The sequence below is a fragment of the Coregonus clupeaformis genome, chromosome 11, assembly GCF_020615455.1.
Source record: "Coregonus clupeaformis isolate EN_2021a chromosome 11, ASM2061545v1, whole genome shotgun sequence".
NCBI lineage: Eukaryota > Metazoa > Chordata > Actinopteri > Salmoniformes > Salmonidae > Coregonus > Coregonus clupeaformis.
Window position 1 is genome coordinate 13271892 of NC_059202.1, and position 19297 is coordinate 13291188.

The 19297-nt window shown below is 45.1% G+C and overlaps 1 non-coding gene across 1 annotated transcript; it reads left to right on the plus strand.

The window, feature by feature from the left end:
• Positions 1-9962: 9962 nt before the first annotated feature.
• On the plus strand, positions 9963-10034 carry trnag-ucc. Its single transcript has one exon. It is a non-coding gene; the product is annotated as a tRNA-Gly (tRNA).
• The last annotated feature ends 9263 nt before the right edge of the window (positions 10035-19297 follow it).

The window sequence follows — 19297 nt, forward strand, 5'->3', positions numbered from 1 at the left end:
GAATTATTTTATTTACCATAACAGTTGATGCCTTGTGCACCCACACACTCCCTCAAAGCAGACAAAGCCAGTCAAGTCCCTATTTCGAACAAGCAATTCTGAAAAAAATTCGCCAAATTCATCGAGACCCAAGAAAATGTCAAGTGATTCCTTACATAGCTAGTTTTTGGCAGCTAGCTAGCTAGTCTGATCGTCACTAGTTACCACAACCACAAAGTCATAAATCCCGCCTATTTCTATAATTTATCTTTTTTTAAATGTGATTTTAAACGTAACCTTAAACGTAACCTTAACCACACATCTACCCAAGATGGCGTAGCAGTGCGGTCGTGTTCTTTGTTGTGTGTCCGTGTAAATAGCCTGTTTTTTTTTTTGTATTTTTTTTTTCGTACATATTTCCCTATCACACTTTTCATCCTTCTACAAAATATACTTTCCTGCAACCCGCCTCACTCAATGTGGAACGGATTCTATTATAGACTTACCTTTTATCTAGAATCTCCAGTTGAAACTAGCTAGCCACCGTTAGCGGTTTTCACCCAGAACATCGGATTTTCTGCCGGAATAACTGAATCACTGGACATTAACACCGGATCGCAACTAGCTAGCCGCAACCGAATGGATGTTGCTGTTGGCTAATCACCACTGCCCCCGAAGCAAGCACCAGTTAGCCTTGAGCTAGCCTCGAGCCAGGCCCATATCCCGGCTATCTACCTCTCTGTCTACCGGACGGGAGTAGCCAGCTAACTAGCTACTTGCTATTAGCCACCGTTAGCGGTTTTTCACCATTGTCCGTGGCCTGCACTACCTACTCTAGCCTGGACTATTATTGGCCAGTCTGCACTGTCTGCACAGCACGTTATCGACCCAGAACATATCGGTTTTTCTGCCAGAATCACTGAATCACTGGACCTTTAACACTGGATCATCGCAACTAGCTAGCTGCAACCAAATGGATGTTGTTGTTGGCTAATCAGCCTTGAGCTAGCCTCGAGCCAGGCCCATCTCCCGGCTATCTACCTCTCTGTCAACCGGACGGGACCTCCTAGTGTTGACACGGAGTCCCGCCGATCCAACACGACTGGTCTGCCGACGAAATCGTCTGTTGTGGTTTCAACAGGCTTCCTGTTACGACGTCGACCACGAAGATCCATCTGCTAGCCCCGGCCCACTAGCAAACGCAAGCCGTGGCCTTTTGCTCACCAGTGCTGTAGCAACCCCCGAACTACCTCCGAACTCTCCCATTGCTCTCCTCTCCTATAACTCTTCACCGGACCTTATGATAACTCAGCTATACAGCTGATGCCTGCTGGACTGTTCCTTTATACAGTACCGCATCCTGTTTATGTTTAGCCTCAGCCCAAACTTTGTCGCCATTACCAGCTGTTGTCTTAGCTCTCTCGAATAACACCTGTGATTGCTTTATGCCTCTCTCACATGTCAATATGCCTTGCTTATTGCTGTTTCGGTTATTTCTTATTGTACTATTTCACTGTAGATCCCCCATACACGCGGAGACCGACTCAATCGGTGCCTCCAGTGATGCTATCTCTTTCATCGTTACCCAACGCTTAGGTTTACCTCCACTGTACTCATATCCTTCCATATCCTTGTCTGTACATAATGCCCTGAATCTATTCTACAACGCCCGGAAATCTGCCCCTTTTTTTCTCAGTACCCAATGCACTAGAAGACCAGAACTTAAAGCCTTTAGCCGTATCCTTATTCTACTCCTCCTCTGTTCCTCTTATGATGTAGAGGTTAACCCAGGCCCTGTAGCCCCCAGTATCACTTCTACTCCCCAGGCGTTATCATTTGTTGACTTCTGTAACCGTAAAAGCCTTGGTTTCTTGCACGTTAACATCCGAAGCCTCCTCCCTAAGTTTGAGTTATTCACTGCGTTAGCACACTCTGCCAACCTTGATGGTCTAGCAGTGTCTGAATCCTGGCTTAGGAAGGCCACCAAAAATTCAGAAATGTCCATCCCCAACTACAACATTTTCCGTCTCGATAGAACTGCCAAAGAGGGTGGGGTTGCAATCTACTGTAGAGATAGCCTGCAGAGCTCTATCGTACTATCCAGGTCTGTGTCCAAACAGTTTGAGCTTCTACTTCTAAAAATCCACCTTTCCAGAAATAAGTCTCTCACTGTTGCCGCTTGCTACAGACCCCCCTCAGCCCCGACTTGTGCCCTGGACACCATATGTGAACTGATTGCCCCCCATCTATCCTCAGAGTTCGTACTGCTTGGTGACCTAAACTGGGATATGCTTAACACCCCGGCCAACCTACAATCTAAACTAGATGCCCTAAAACTCACAAAAATTATCAACGAACCTACCAGGTACAACCCTAAATCTGTAAACATGGCACCCTCATAGATATCATCCTGACAAATTGACCCTCTAAATACACCTCCGCTGTTTTCAACCAGGATCTCAGCAATCACTGCCTTATTGCCTGCGTCCGTAATGGGTCCGCGGTCAAACGACCACCCCTCATCACTGTCAAACGCTCCCTAAAACACTTTAGCGAGCATGCCTTTCTAATTGACCTGGCCCGGGTATCCTGGATGGATATTGACCTCATTACGTCAGTAGAGGATGCCTGGTTGTTCTTTAAAAGTGCTTTCCTCTCAATCTTAAATAAGCATGCCCCATTCAAAAAATGCAGAACTAAGAACAGATATAGCCCCTGGTTCTCCTCAGACTTGACTGCCCTTGACCAGCACAAAAACGTCCTGTGGCGTACTGCATTAGCATCGAACAGCCCCGGCGATATGCAACTTTTTAGGGAAGTCAGGAACCAATATACACAATCAGTTAGGAAAGCAAAGGCTAGCTTTTTCAAACAGAAATTTGCATCCTGTAGCACTAACTCCAAAAGGTTTTGGGACACTGTAATGTCCCTGGAAAATAAGAGCACCTCCTCCCAACTGCCCACTGCACTGAGGCTAGGAAACACTGTCACCACCGATAAATCTACGATAATCAAGAATTTCAACAAGCATTTTGCTACGGCTGGCCATGCTTTCCACCTGGCTACCACTACCCCGGCCACCAGCTCTGCACCCTCCGCTGCAACTTGCCCATGCCCCCCGCTTCTCCTTCACACAAATTCAGACAGCTGATGTTCAGAAAGAGCTGAAAAATCTGGACTCCTACAAATCAGCTGGGCTAGACAATCTGGACCCTTTCTTTCTAAAATTAGCCACCGAAATTGTCGCAACCCCTATTACTAGCCTGTTCAACCTCTCTTTCGTAACGTCTGAGATCCCCAGAGATTGGAAAGCTGCCGCGGTCATCCTCCTCTTCAAAGGGGGTGACACTCTAGATCCAAACTGTTACAGACCTATATCAATCCTGCCCTGCCTTTCGAAAGTATTTGAAAGCCAAGTTAATAAACAGATCACCGACCATTTCGAATCCCACCGTACCTTCTCCGCTATGCAATCCGGTGTCCGAGCTGGTCATGGGTGCACCTCAGCCACGCTCAAGGTCCTGAATGATATTATAAGAGCGATCGATAAAAGACAGAACTGCGCAGCCGTCTTCATCGACCTGGCCAAGGCTTTCGACTCTGTCAACCACCAAATTCTTATTGGCAGACTAAATAGCCTTGGTTTCTCTAATGACTGCCTCACCTGGTTCACCAACTACTTCTCAGATAGAGTTCAATGTGTCAAATCGGAGGGCCTGTTGTCTGTACCTCTGGCCGTCTCTATGGGGGTGCCACAGGGTTCAATTCTCGGGCCGACTCTATTCTCTGTGTATATCAATGATGTCGCTCTTGCTGCTGGTGACGCTCGGATCCACCTCTATGCGGACGACACCATTTTGTATACATCTGGCCCTTCATTGGACACTGTGTTAACAAACCTCCAAACGAGCTTCAACGCCATACAACACTCCTTCCGTAGCCTCCAACTGCTCTTAAACACTAGTAAAACTAAATGCATGCTCTTCAACCGAATGCTGCTTGCACCCGCCCATCCGACTAGAATCACTACTCTCGACGGGTCTGACCTAGAGTATGTGGACATCTACAACTACCTAGGTGTCTGGTTAGACTGTAAACTCTCCTTCCAGACTCACATTAAGCATCTCCAATCAAAAGTTAGATCTAGAATCAGCTTCCTATTTCGCAACAAACCTCCTTCACTCATGCTGCCAAACATGCCCTCGTAAAACTGACTATCCTACCGATCCTTGACTTTGGCGATGTCATTTACAAAATAGCCTCCAACACTCTACTCAGCAAATTGGATGTAGTCTATCACAGTGCCATCCGTTTTGTCACCAAAGCCCCATATACTACCCACCATTGTGACCTGTACGCTCTTGTTGGCTGGCCCTCACTACATATTCGTCGCCAAACCCACTGGCTCCAGGTCATCTATAAATCACTGCTAGGCAAATCCCTGTCTTATCTTAGCTCACTGGTCACCATAGCAACACCCACCCGTAGTCTGCGCTCCAGCAGGTATATCTCACTGGTCATCCCCAAAGCCAACACCTCCTTTGGCCGCCATTCCTTCCAGTTCTCTGCTGCCAATGACTGGAACGAACTGCAAAAATCTCTGAAGCTGGAGACTCTTATCTCTCACTAACTTTAAGCGTCAGTTGTCAGAGCAGCTTACCGATCACTGCACCTGTACACAGCCATTCTGAAATTAGCCTACCAACTACCTCATCCCCATATTGTTATTTATTTAGCTAATTTGCACCCCAGTATCTCTATTTGCATATCATCTTTTGCACATCTATCATTCTAGTGTTAATACGAAATTGTAACCATTTCGCACTATGGCCTATTTATTGCCTTACCTTCATAACTTACTACATTCGCACACACTGTATATATATTTTCTGTTGTATTTTTGACTTTATGTTTTGTTTACCCCATATGTAACTCTGTGTTGTTGTTTTTATCGCACTGCTTTGCTTTATCTTGGCCAGGTCGCAGTTGTATATGAGAACTTGTTCTCAACTGGCTTACCTGGTTAAATAAAGGTGAAATAAAATAAAAATAAACACTGGTAACCTTATTTTTACGACATAGCCAATTTGGACTTCGTGGTAACTAGTGGAAACCAGCTAGTTTCTCCAAAACATCTGTAACAAAATTGCCAAACATCTCAACCAAACCAAATCCAAATCCAGTAGCAGGCCGGGGCTAGTATTTTATTCCCACGACTTTAAGTGTCGGATATGTGAAAATAGTTTATTGTTTTAAATGATTCAGTATATTATTACCCGCCCCTAGCTTGTTGTTGACCTTGCTAGCTAGCTATGCAGCAGCCATCACATCAGTCGGCGGGAAAATGTTGTTTGTCAGAAGGAACTCTGCACAACCAAATGGTAGGCGATCATCACTAGGCTGCTTTAGCTGCTAGCTAAGATGTCAAGCTAGCAGGTATCTCTACACACACCAACAATCTGTATATTACTTAGCATTTTAATTGTTTTAGTTTTTTACCCCGCATAGGTGAGACCCATTCAGCTTGCCAGTCTGGACCAGGCTCGGCCCCTCTCAGACAAACCTATCCAATGGGCCCGTGTGGGTGATATATTATTAAAGTTAGGCCTATACAACTTAGTATGGAGGCAAATTGTTTACATGAAAGGCTCACATTTAAATTGTATTGCTCATAAAGCTATGAGTAACCTATTATATGAATACATTTCTTACCAGTCAGTAAACCTGGTAAAAATGATTTTCAAAATTGTATCAATGTTTATTACGAACTCCCTCAAAGGACTCAATTTCCCTTTAAATTAGTGTGATTGCCTTGGAATTAGAAAGACCTGGTTTTGAGTCCCAGACAGTCATGCTATGCTACCCCTGAGTCCTGGGATCCATAAAATCAAGAAATAAAACATAAAACATGAACTAGCCTACATTTATAGTGACCATCTAAAAGAAAACAGACTTGTGGCAAACGTACAAAGGATTTTGAAATTAAGTCGAAGTGCAGGGAGGCGCTTCCCGAAGGAGGGGGGTATTATGGTAGTTGAGAGATGTAGGCTACTTTTTCTAAACTCATGAGTGCCCCTAGAGCAAAATGATGCAAAGTGTACTTTTAAAATGCCTCTATTTCTTGATTAACCTCATTCATAATAAACTACACACTGAAATGTCCTGGGTTGACCACTGGTCCAGACATGAGGGTATTCCTAAGTCTATTAAACTACTGTCTATTCCACTCAGACTAAAGGTAGACAGGAGATTTCAGAATCTGTTGGGAGAGTATATAAGGCATTTTTAGGCATTTTCTAAGGCATCATTCAAAAGTATTTAAAATTGATTGTGAAGCTCAACAAAGTTACTTATGGACTTTACAAATGACCTTCCACTGACCTTGAATAAAGCCTGTGTGTCTATGTACACTGATGACTCAACAGTATACACGTCGGCTGCAACAGTAAAATATATAACTGAGACACTTAACATAAGGCTCCAGTCAGTTTTAGAATGGGTAACTAGCAATAGGCTGGTGCTAAATATCTCAAAAACGAAAGCATCATTTTTGGGACAAATCACTCACTCAACGCTAAACCTCATTTAGATCTATTATTGAATAATGTGGCTATTGAGCAAGCTGAGGAGACTAAACTGCTGGGTGTAACCCTAGATAGCAAGCTGTCATGGTCAAAACATATAGACTCAATGGTTGCTAAAATGGGAAGAGGTCTGTCCATGATATGGTGTTACTCTACCTTCTTGACATCTCAGTCGACCAGACAGGTCCTACAGGCCGTAGTTTTGTCACACCTGGACTACTGCCCAGCCGTGTGGTCATGTGCGGCAAAGAAGGACATAGGTAAATTGCAGTTGGTCCAGAACAAAGCAGCACGTATCGCACTTAGATGTACAAGGAGGAAAAGTGTCAGTAACATGCATGTCAGTCTCTCCTGGCACAAAGTTGAGGAGAGATTGACTGCATCACTATTGGTCTTTGTGCGAGGTATTGATGTGTTGAAGGTACCGAACTGTCTGTTCAAGCAATTGGCACACAATTCGGACACTCATCGGTACAACACAAGACATGCAACCAGAGTGTCACGCCCTGGCTCTGGGGACTGTTAAATGTTGAGCCAGGGTGTGGAGTTTCTATGTCATATTTTCTATGTTGTGTTTTCTAGATCATGTAGATCTATGTTGGCCAGGGTGGTTCCCAATCAGAGGCAGCTGTAGCTCGTTGTCTCTGATTGGGGACCATACTTAGGCAGCCGTTTGGCACCAGTCTGGGTGGGATCTTGTTCCGTAAAGGTTTGTTTTGTGTAACCTAGGACTTCACGTATCGTTTGTTTGTTGTTTTGTGTCGTGTTAAGTACGTAATAAAATGTACGCTTATCACGCTGCGCCTTGGTCCGTATCTTCAGTAAACGATCGTGACAGAAGATCCCACCAAAAGAGGACCAAGCAGCATGTCCAGGAACAGACAGCCTGGACCTGGGAGGAGATCCTGGACGGGAAGGGATCCTGGACTTGGGAGGAGATTCAGGCCGGAATGGATCGCCGTCCTTGGGAGGAGACTGTGGAGGCGCGCTATAGAGAGGAGCAGCGGCAACGCAGAGGGTACCGGCCGAGGAGGAAGCCCGAGAGACAGCCCCAATAAAAACAATTTGGGGGGGCTAAAAGGGTGGTTGGCGGAGCCTAGGGTTAGAGCAGAGCCAACTCCTCGTACTCAGGCTAGGAAGCGTGTGACTGGGCAGGCTCCGTGTTATGCGGAGCCACGTACTGTGCCGCAAGTGTTCCGGCACAGTCCTGTACGTCCTGTGCTAGCACCACGCACGTGTCGTGCAAAGATGGGCATTCAGCCAGGACGGGGTGTGCCGGCTCAACGCTCGTGGTCTCCAGTACGCCTCCTCGGTCCCGTATATCCTGTGCCAGTGCCACGTGCTGTGGCACCAGTACGAGTGCACAGCCCCGTACGTCCTGTGCTGATGCCTCACACGTATTGTGTGGAAGTAGGCATTCAGCCAGGACGGGTTGTGTCAGCTCTTCGCTCCAGACCTCCAGTCCGCCTCCACAGTCCGGCCCGGCCCGTTCCGGCTCCCCGCACCAAGCCAGTGGTGCGTGTTCCCAGTCCAGCCCGGCCTGTTCCTGCTCCCCGCACCACGCCAGTGGTGCGTGTTCCCAGTCCAGCCCGGCCTGTTCCTGTCCCTCGCACCAAGCCAGTGGTGCGCATTGCCAGCCCGGTCCGGCCTGTTCCTGCCCCTCGCACCAAGCCAGTGGTGCACGTCGCCAGCCCGGTCCGGCCTGTTCCTGCTCCCCGCACCAAGCCAGTGGTGCGTGTTCCCAGTCCAGCCCGGCCTGTTCCTGTACCTCGCACCAAGCCAGTGGTGCGCGTTGCCAGCCCGGTCCGGCCTGTTCCTGTCCCTCGCGCCAAGCCAGTCGTGTGCGTCGCCAGCTCGGTCCAGCCCGTTCCTGCTCCCCGCACCAAGCCAGTGGTGCGCGTCGTCAGCCCGGTCCGGCCCGTTCCTGCTCCCCGCACCAAGCCAGTGGTACGCGTCGTCAGCCCGGTCCAGCCCGTTCCTGCTCCCCGCACCAAGCCAGTGGTGCGCGTCGTCAGCCCGGTCCGGCCCGTTCCTGCTCCCCGCACCAAGCCAGTGGTGCGCGTCGTCAGCCCGGTCCGGCCAGCTCCTGCTCCCCGCACCAAGCCAGTGGTGCACGTCGTCAGCCCGGTCCGGCCTGCTCCTGCTCCCCGCACCAAGCCAGTGGTGCATGTGTCCAGTCCGGCACGGCCCGTGCCTGTTCCACCGGTGCCTGGTCCGGCACCGGTCAGCTGCTCCACTCTGGAGCCAGAGCAATCCGCTCCACCGGGGTCCGGTCCAACTCCTGTCAGCGGATCCACTCCGGAGCCAGAGCAATCCGCTCCACCGGTGCCCAGTCCAGCTCCGGCCAGCGGCTCCAGTCCGGAGCCTGTACAGATCGATCCACCGTCGTCGGGTCCAGCTCCAGTCAGCGGTGCCAGACCAGACCAGGGGCGCAACGGGGAGGTGGAGAGAAAGTGGTGGTCACGCCCGGAACCGGTTCCACCTCCGAGGCGGAATGCCCACCCGGCCCCTACCCTGTTGTGTTTGTGTGGCGCGGTCGCAGTCCGCGCCTTTGGGGGGGGGTACTGTCACGCCCTGGCTCTGGGGACTCTTAAATGTTGAGCCAGGGTGTGGAGTTTCTATGTCATATTTTCTATGTTGTGTTTTCTAGATCGTGTAGATCTATTTTTGGCCAGGGTGGTTCCCAATCAGAGGCAGCTGTAGCTCGTTGTCTCTGATTGGGGCCCATACTTAGGCAGCCGTTTGGCACCAGTCAGGGTGGGATCTTGTTCCGTTAAGGTTTGTTTTGGGTAACCTAGGACTTCACGTTTCGTTTGTTTGTTGTTTTGTCGTGAGTTAAGTACTGAATAAAATGTACGCTTATCACGCTGCGCCTTGGTCCGTATCCTCCGTAAACGATCGTGACACAGAGGTCTCTTCACAGTCCCCAGGTCCAGAACAGAACAACACCTTACTGCACAAAGGGGACTGTGAAGAGACACAGCCATTTTAAATATATTGTATTGTAATTTGCACTGTACTATGTATTAGACCTAGATAGTGTGTATGTACTGAAATGTAGGCTTTGTGTGACGTTTTGTAGGCTTTGCATTACTAATAATGTTCTGTACTATGTATTATGTCATGTTTCATGTGGACCCCAGGAAGAGTAGCTTGTGTTTGCAGTGGCTAAGGGGGATCCTAATAAATACCAATAGAAGATTTGAACATGATGCATGAAAAATGCTAATATCGGTCCCATGACTTGAATGGGATTTCTGCCACAAATGCTCAAACGTTAGCATGTGGAAACAGTGCCAGGGAAACTTAACCAAAGCATGGATTTCTGTCATACCTTGTCCATAGACTGCATACAGGGTAAGGAAACCAATACTTCAATTTCTAACTTGGGTGAATTAGGGAGGTAGCTCAGTTGGTAGAGCATGGTGTTTCCAACGCCAGGGTTGTGGGTTCGATTCCCACGGGGGGCCAGTATGGATATAAAAAAGAATAATGTATGCACTAACTGTAAGTCGCTCTGGATAAGAGCGTCTGCTAAATGACGTAAAATGTAAAAATGTAAAAAATGAATTATCCCTTTAACAATTAAAAGTCAACCTTAACCAGCATCACTCAGGTCTCAACACACCAGAATGCAGAGATTACAAACATATGTTTTTTTAAATAAGTTACTTTTTAAACTACTGCCCTCCAGTTTTATCTGTGTGGTGCTTTAGAGTATCTAAATACCTAACTAGGTCAGGAACTGTAGCCCTCATGTTGTCTTTCTCTTTCCCTTCTGCATTCTCAATCTAGTGTAGCCTATTGCATGCCTGTAATAAAGGATAAGACATTTCAGATAGCATTTATCAGGAGGATCCATCACACAGGGGCTTAGTACAGTGGGGGAAAAAAGTATTTAGTTAGCCACCAATTGTGTTATGACAGACATAATGAGAAAAAAAAATCCAGAAAATCACATTGTAGGATTTTTAATGAATTTATTTGCAAATTATGGTGGAAAATAAGTATTTGGTCAATAACAAAAGTTTCTCAATACTTTGTTATATACCCTTTGTTGGCAATGACACAGGTCAAACGTTTTCTGTAAGTCTTCACAAGGTTTTCACACACTGTTGCTGGTATTTTGGCCCATTCCTCCATGCAGATCTCCTCTAGAGCAGTGATGTTTTTTTTTTTTTTTCTGTTTTTTTTTTAGCAGATGCTCTTATCCAGAGCGACTTACAGGAGCAATTAGGGTTAAGTGCCTTGCTCAAGGGCACATCGACAGATTTTCACCTAGTCGGCTCGGGGATTAGAACCAGCGACCTTTCGGTTACTGGCACAACGCTCTTACCCACTAAGCTACCTGCCGCCCAAATGTTTTGGGGCTGTCGCTGGTTAACACGGACTTTCAACTCCCTCCAAAGATTTTCTATGGGGTTGAGATCTGGAGACTGGCTAGGCCACTCCAGGACCTTGAAATGCTTCTAACGAAGCCACTCCTTCGTTGCCCGGGCGGTGTGTTTGGGATCATTGTCATGCTGAAAGACCCAGCCACGTTTCATCTTCAATGCCCTTGCTGATGGAAGGAGGTTTTCACTCAAAATCTCACGATACATGGCCCCATTCATTCTTTCCTTTACACGGATCAGTCGTCCTGGTCCCTTTGCAGAAAAACAGCCCCAAAGCATGATGTTTCCACCCCCATGCTTCACAGTAGGTATGGTGTTCTTTGGATGCAACTCAGCATTCTTTGTCCTCCAAACACGACGAGTTGAGTTTTTACCAAAAAGTAATATTTTGGTTTCATCTGACCATATGACATTCTCCCAATCCTCTTCTGGATCATCCAAATGCACTCTAGCAAACTTCAGACGGGCCTGGACATGTACTGGCTTAAGCAGTGGGACACGTCTGGCACTGCAGGATTTAAGTCCCTGGCGGCGTAGTGTGTTACTGATGGTAGGCTTTGTTACTTTGGTCCCAGCTCTCTGCAGGTCATTCACTAGGTCCCCCTGTGTGGTTCTGGGATTTTTGCTCACCGTTCTTGTGATCATTTTGACCCCACGGGGTGAGATCTTGCGTGGAGCCCCAGATCGAGGGAGATTATCAGTGGTCTTGTATGTCTTCCATTTCCTAATAATTGCTCCTAGAGTTGATTTCTTCAAACCAAGCTGCTTACCTATTGCAGATTCAGTCTTCCCAGCCTGGTGCAGGTCTACAATTTTGTTTCTGGTGTCCTTTGACAGCTCTTTGGTCTTGGCCATATTGGAGTTTGGAGTGTGACTGTTTGAGGTTGTGGACAGGTGTCTTTTATACTGATAACAAGTTCAAACAGGTGCCATTAATACAGGTAACGAGTGGAGGACAGAGGAGCCTCAAAGAAGAAGTTACAGGTCTGTGAGAGCCAGAAATCTTGGTTGTTTGTAGGTGACCAAATACTTATTTTCCACCATAATTTGCAAATAAATTCATTAAAAATCCTACAATGTGATCTTCTGGAAAAAAAAATCTCAATTTGTCTGTCATAGTTGACGTGTACCTATGATGAAAATTACAGGCCTCTCTCATCTTTTTAAGTGGGAGAACTTGCACAATTGGTGGCTGACTAAATACTTTTTTCCCCACTGTATGTCACTAGCATGTTTGGCTTGTGGACAACATTCATTTTATCGACTTGGTCTGGGTGAGGTTTTTTATCCATATATCTTTAAAACCTCATCAGGCCCGAGGACCCGAGCAAAAATCTGCGTTTTTTTCACTACTTTCATGTATCTGCATGTCCAACCCTTATATTTAGCCTCATAATGAAGTGTTTGACCATTTTATTTTCAGGACAACCAGGGCTACAAGTAGAATACAAAACAAGTTGACATAAACAGTAGCATTCATGAGTTATATTGACAAATGTCAATACAAAAATTAGGTCCGCCAAGAAAAACCTCAGCTTTTCATAGAAGGGTCATAATAGTAGCTCAACCATTCAGACTTTACAGACGTTTTTGTGAGAAGAACCGCCCCGGGACCCCTTCGGAATCTGCCCTTGTCTCACAAACACCGCTCTACCTCAGCCCCCATTAATCACACAGACTAATGGTTGGTATCAATGGATGCAGAAGAGATAAACATATGTAGCGCAAACACAATGTTTAAAAGGGGAGCTTTTTTAAGTCTTGTTGACAACACAATGACCAATGTAAACAGAGATGGCTGTGCAGTAGACCTACAACTCTAGCTCTGATTCAGTCCTAAGTGTGATATTGTTTAAACAGAATTGGTGATTACTGGTGGAGGACTGTAGGGTGCTGTGGATAGATACTTTGTTTCAATCACAAGTGTAGGCCTGCCCTCTAGTTATTACACCATCATTCATATTGGCCAACACTGTTATTATTGATCGTCACGTGCAACTTTGCCAGAGAAGAACTGGAAGGTCAGTGTTTTCAATTACAGATTGCATTGCTGATATCCGGGATCAGATTTTTGATCATGACATAATTTGTGCCTGTGGGTAGAGTTAACCTCGTGGAGGCCACACACAGACAGAGAAGTGAATAGTGTTGCTATCACTGTCAGATGGAGAAAGGATGGATCGGCATGGTCGCTCACATGATTATTCATCAGAGATAATGTTCCCCTTTCAATGGGTGATTGTATTTCAGGCCCCATCTTTTCCAGATAAGTGATTTTGTGAATTTAATTGTCAAATATATCTTTGGATTTGATTTTGTCAGTCACACTCACAAATGTTTGTAATTCTTAAAAATGGCCAAATCTTCTCCTGGAAAAAGCACATCCTTCTGTCCCAATAGTTGCTCTTCAATATATTATTCTATTTATAACTCTGTTATCGTGTGTTCTGAGACCTTTTTCATATAGCCTACACGTAGGCCTAGTTTTGATTGTTCAAGGCAAGCTAATATAGAAAATGTATAGGCCTACTTCGTGATGGAATTAGAGTAGCCTATAATATTAGTTGAGTTTCCCTGTACATCTTTTCTTTAGAATATGCTGGAGCTATTTAGCCTAACTAAGGTGATGTTCTGGTTTTATATAATAGAACAAAGCAATGAAGTCCCATCTTTACTAGTAACCTGCTGCCAAGACACCTTTATTGCTTTCAATTCAATATGATCTGTGGAATATCAGAAACATCAATATTGCACCTTACTTGTGTTCTTAGAATGGGCTAATGCAATATGTTCTATACAATGCAAAACATGCAAGCCATTGGTGACTAATGGTCTCTTACAGCAGTACTAAAAACACTCTATTGGCAGATGAAAGCGTTTATTATGAATAACCAGACTATTTTAGCCTTGTATATTTTCTGTAAAAAATGCATTTCCACTGAAACATGTCTTTCTATTCGAACATTCAATACTTTTTCGCTATGCTTTTCTCTGTCTCTTTTTCTGTATCCCCTCCTTCTCCCTGTCCTTTCTTTTCCTTCTTTCTCTCTGGCTGCCTTTCATTCCTGTTTTCTTTCATTGTTTTTCTTTTTTCCCTCGCTTTGGGACCCCATATTTTTCTCTTCCTCTATTCAGGTTTTCTTTCTTCTATTTTCTGAATAGTTGTGGTACTTTAAGGGGAAGGGAAGAGAAGGAGAGGGAGGTTAGTTTCAGTCAAAGCTGCAGCACAAACTTCCTCCCACACCACATGCAGTGTCTCTTGAAATGAGTTTGTCACTGACTCCATGGCACTTAGCCCTACACAGTCTCAACTATTTGTATATATGTAATGTATCGGTGAGTGTTCTCGCCAGCATCAACATGGCATGTTGCAGAGCACAGGAGGCTGGTGGTACCTTAATTGGGGAGGACGGGCTCATTGTCATATCTGAAACTGAATTAATGGAATGGTATCGAACACATCAAACACATGGTTTCCATGTGTTTGATACCATTCCATTCACTCCATTTCAGCCATTATTATGAGCCGTCCTCCCCTCAGCAACCTCCTGTGTTGCAAAGAGCCATAGCGTTCCATTCCCTGGCCCTGGCTGAGTGGTGTGTTGGGTTCAGTGTCGCCTGGTGACACTTGATGGGATGGTGCGTTAAACTGCCACAGCTGTGTGCAAATGTTGTTTTCTCCCAACAGAGACATGTACAGGGAATAGGCATTTGCCCTACACAAGAACATATTCATCACTGCACAGAGATGACAGGCTAGAGGAGGGGATGCCATGTAGAGTAGCGTTACCTACTCACAGGCCTCAGTCTCAGTGGAGATCCACTCAGATAAGCACATCTAGATTACTGTAACTTATTGTACAGTGCATTCGGAAATTATTCAGACCCCTTGACTTTTTCCACATTTTCTTGTTACAGCCTTATTCTAAAATTGATTAAATTGTTTTTTTCCCCCTCATCAATCTAAACACAATACCCTATAATGACAAAGCAAAAACAGGTTTTTAGAAATGTTTGCAAATGTATAAAATAAAATTAACGGAAATATCACATTTACATACAGTGGGGAAAAAAAGTATGTCAGACCCTTTACTCAGTACTTTGTTGAAGCACCTTTGGCAGCGATTACAGCCTCGAGTCTTCTTGGGTATGACGCTACGAGCTTGGCACACCTGTATTTGGGGAGTTTCTCCCATTCTTCTCTGCAGATCCGCTCAAGCTCTGTCAGCTTGGATGGGGAGCATTGCTGCACAGCTATGTTCAGGTCTCTCCAGAGATGTTAAATCGAGTTCAAGTCTGGGCTCTGGCTTGGCCACTCAAGGACATTCAGAGACTTGTCCCGAACCCACTCCTGCATTGTCTTGACTGTGTGCTTAGGGACATTGTCCTGTTAGAAGGTGAACCTTCGCCCCAGTCTGAGGTCCTGAGCGCTCTGGAGCTGGTTTTCCTCAAGGATCTCTCTGTACTTTGCTCCATTCATCTTTCCCTCGATCCTGACTAGTCTCCCACTCCCTACCGCTGAAAAACATCCCCACAACATGATGCTGCCACCACCATGCTTCACCGTAGGGATGGTGCCAGGTTTCCTCCAGACGTGACGCAAAGTTCAATCTTGGTTTCATCAGACGAGAGAATCTTGATTGATTCTCATGGTCTGAGAGTCCTTAAGGTGCCTTTTGGGAAACACCAAGCGGGCTGTCATGTGCCTTTTACAGAGGAGTGGCTTCCATCTGGCCACTCTACCATAAAGGCCTGATTGGTGGAGTGCTGCGGAGATGGTTGTCCTTCTGGAAGGTTCTCCCATCTCCACAGAGTAACTCTAGAGCTCTGTCAGAGTGACCATCGGGTTCTTGGTCACCTCCCTGACCAAGGCCCTTCTCCCGCGATTGCTCAGTTTGGCCGGGCGGCCAGCTCTAGGAAGAGTCTTGACTAGTCCAAACTTCTTCCATTTAAGCATGATGGAGGCCACTGTGTTCTTGGGGACTTTCAATGCTGCAGAAATATTTTGGTACCCTTCCCCAGATCTGTGCCTCGACACAATCCTGTCTTGGAGCTCTACGGACAATTCCTTCGACATGGCTTGGTTTTTGCTCTGACATGCACTGTTAACTGTGGGACCTTATATAGGCAGTTGTGTGCCTTTCCAAATCATGTCAAATCAATTGAATTTACCACAGGTGGACTCCAATGAAGTTGTAGAAACATCTCAAGGATGATCAATGGAAACAGGATGTACCTGAGCTCAATTTCGAGTCTCATAGCAAAGGGTCTGAATACTTATGTAAATAAGGTATTTATGTTTTTTTATTTGTAATACATTTGTAAAGATTTCTAAAAACCTGTTTTCGCTTTGTCATTATGGGGTATTGTGTGTAGATTGATGAAGAAAAAAATATATGTAATCCATTTGAGAATAAGGCTGTAACGTAACAAAATGTGGAAAAAGTGAAGGGGTCTGAATACTTTCCAAATGCACTCTACGTGTCCCAGTCAGATATTCACTCCATTGTCTACAGTTAGTTCAAAATGCTGCAGCTCGGCTTTTAACAGGCACCAGAAAATGTAACCTTATCACACCTATTTTAGCTTCTTTACACTAGCTACCAGTCACTTTTAGAATATATTTAAAAAATGTATGAATTACGTTTAAGGCTAGGCTTGGTTTAGCCCCATCCTAAATCACATATCTTTTATATCCCTACGAGCCAGGATGCAGCCTGAGATACCCTGTCAGGGCACTGTTGACCATTCCATAGTCTAGGTTGAAAAGGAAAGGAGACCAGGCAGTTGCCATTAGGGCCCCTAGACTTTGGATTGGTCTGCCAGAGGAGATCAGGCGTGCAGATTCAGTGCCTCTTTTTAAATCCCTGCTGAAGACACACTTTTATAAAGATGCTTTTAATGTATGATTCCAATGTACTGTATGATATTAATTAGCTATCTTTGTTTCTTTGTTAGTCATTTTATTATTTTATGATATGAAGCACCTTGTTACTTGTATTGAAAAGTGCTATATAAATAAAGTTATTACTATTATCTGGGACTGCACTCTAACTACCAATACAAACAACATGAATGAATAAACAGTTATTTGTTTAGTAACATATGTTTAAGCTACAGTATGAAGGTGGATAGAGCAACCTCAGTCAATGATTGTTACTCAGAATAAATCATTTAAAATCAAGCAGTTAATCCCAAGATATCTTGATTGTTTTTATGATGGTAAAAGAGTAGCCTGTCTAAGCACCTTTGGTTTCTATGTAACAGTCACGCATTCTTTCTTGGACAATAATTGACAGCATAGAAAAACATCATGGCAATGGAAAGTGGATTGGATAAATTGGAAATGATTAAAAATGCAGAATTGACAGGGAAACCGATAAAACTTTCTCTCCATAAGGAAGAACCAAAAACCAGGATGATGGAATGGCAGGCTTGAAGGGGAGAGAAAGGTGAAAGACAGATGAAAGTGAAGCGAGATAAAAGCCAGAGAGAGGAAGGTGTGGGATAAAGCAGGAGGAAGGGAGGCAGAGATGAAAGCAAAATGAGAAAGATAAGAACAGAGTGAGAGAGACAGAGAGGGAAACGGAGGAAGAGATAGATAGTGTACAGAGCAGAGAGAGGGGTAACCATGGAAACAGGAGGAAGGTACAAAAGAAGAGATAGACAAAGGGTTTTGATTTAAAAGAATGAAACTTGGACGAAGGAAAAGTAATTCGGACTGAAATGTGTTACCGGGAGGTGAAGGAATAATACAAAAGAGTAAGGAGGACCATAGAGGGACAACAGCAGCTTGGTCCTGCTGTCTGTTTATGAGTCAATGTGAATGAGGTGGGCTCTTCCCAACACTAGGTACTCCAGAGACCTCTAGTGTTAATAGGCTTCACTGGCTCATTGTGGGCCTCACCTTGAGTAAATCTGGAGACATGGGAGTAATGTAGGACACTGGCCTTTAACTCTTGGTGTGCAAAGTGTCAGGTCCACACAATGACTGGATGAAACTTGATGAGACTATACCTCAGTTGAGAGATACCTTTACATGTGCTGTGTGGTGTGAAGAGTCATGAGGCTCAAAGTCCTTGGGATGAGATATCTGGGTAGATCTATCACAAACCTTGTATTGATATGAAGCTGTAGGCTATATATGACAGGAAAATATATGGCTCCTTCCTCCACAGTGCCACTTTACGTTTAGATATTGATTCAATTAATTTGAGGTCCATGCTATATGCTGTACTGTCGTCTTCTACTCCATCATAAGTGCATAAAGAGCTACAGATATCTGCATAGTAAAAATCATATTTGTATATATATATATATATATATATATATATATATATATATATATATATATATGAGAGATAGAGAGAGAGAGAGAGAGAGAGAGAGAGAGAGAGTTACAGGCAAACAGAGGCTTTTTATTGTTGTTTTTGAGTCTCTTGTGGCTCTCTCTTTCTCCCTTCCCCCTCTCTGTTTTTCTCTTCTCTGTCTTTCTCTCTCGTCCTCTGTCTCTGTTTCTCTCTCACTCACTCCACCTCCCTCCACTCCTCCCTCCCCCTCTCTCTCTTGATATCTCTCTCCTCTCAATCTCTATCCACTCCCGCTCCCGCTCTCTCTCTCTTGCTCTCCCATGCCCCCCTCTTTCTCTCACTCTCTTATGCTCTCTCTCCTCTTTCTCTCTTTCCTTCCATAGCGCTCTGTCTCACTCCCTCGCCCCCCTCTCTGTTCCTTTTATATCCTCCTTGCTGAATGCTCTTCTCCTCTCCTCCCTCAACTCTGTCTTTTCTTCTTTATATTCAGTCTTTTTTTCCAGCTCTCCCCACACTCCTTTCTCTAATGTTGTCTCCTAGCAGAGCTATTTCATTCCTAATATTATGTCCTTCCATTTAGTAGCCCTGTGCTGAATGAGGGGAGTAAACTTTTATTTTGGCTCTGCCCATCTCTGTATCCTGTCTCTCTGTGTCTGTGAGACTGATTTGATAGAATAATCTAACAGTGTAAAAAAAGGACTTCAGAAATCAGTATTGATCAATCAGTAATGCTGCATTTGCTGCAGATACGTGTTTGTTTGCTTGAGTAAGCGTCGTCTGTGTGAGTCACTTACAGGCCAACTTTGTCTGCATACACTTGCAGATCATGCATATCTGACACTTACTGCATAGTATGTACTCAGATGAGGACTGAGCCCCTATCACTGTGTTGGGTGCTCACCTGTCCATGTGTCGTTTCCTATCAGGGTACACCTGATAGTAGAGCAGCCTGGTCTCATAGACTAGACATAACATAGTAAACACTCAAACGAGTATGATACGTTTGGTATCAAGGTTCGCTGCTGGAGCA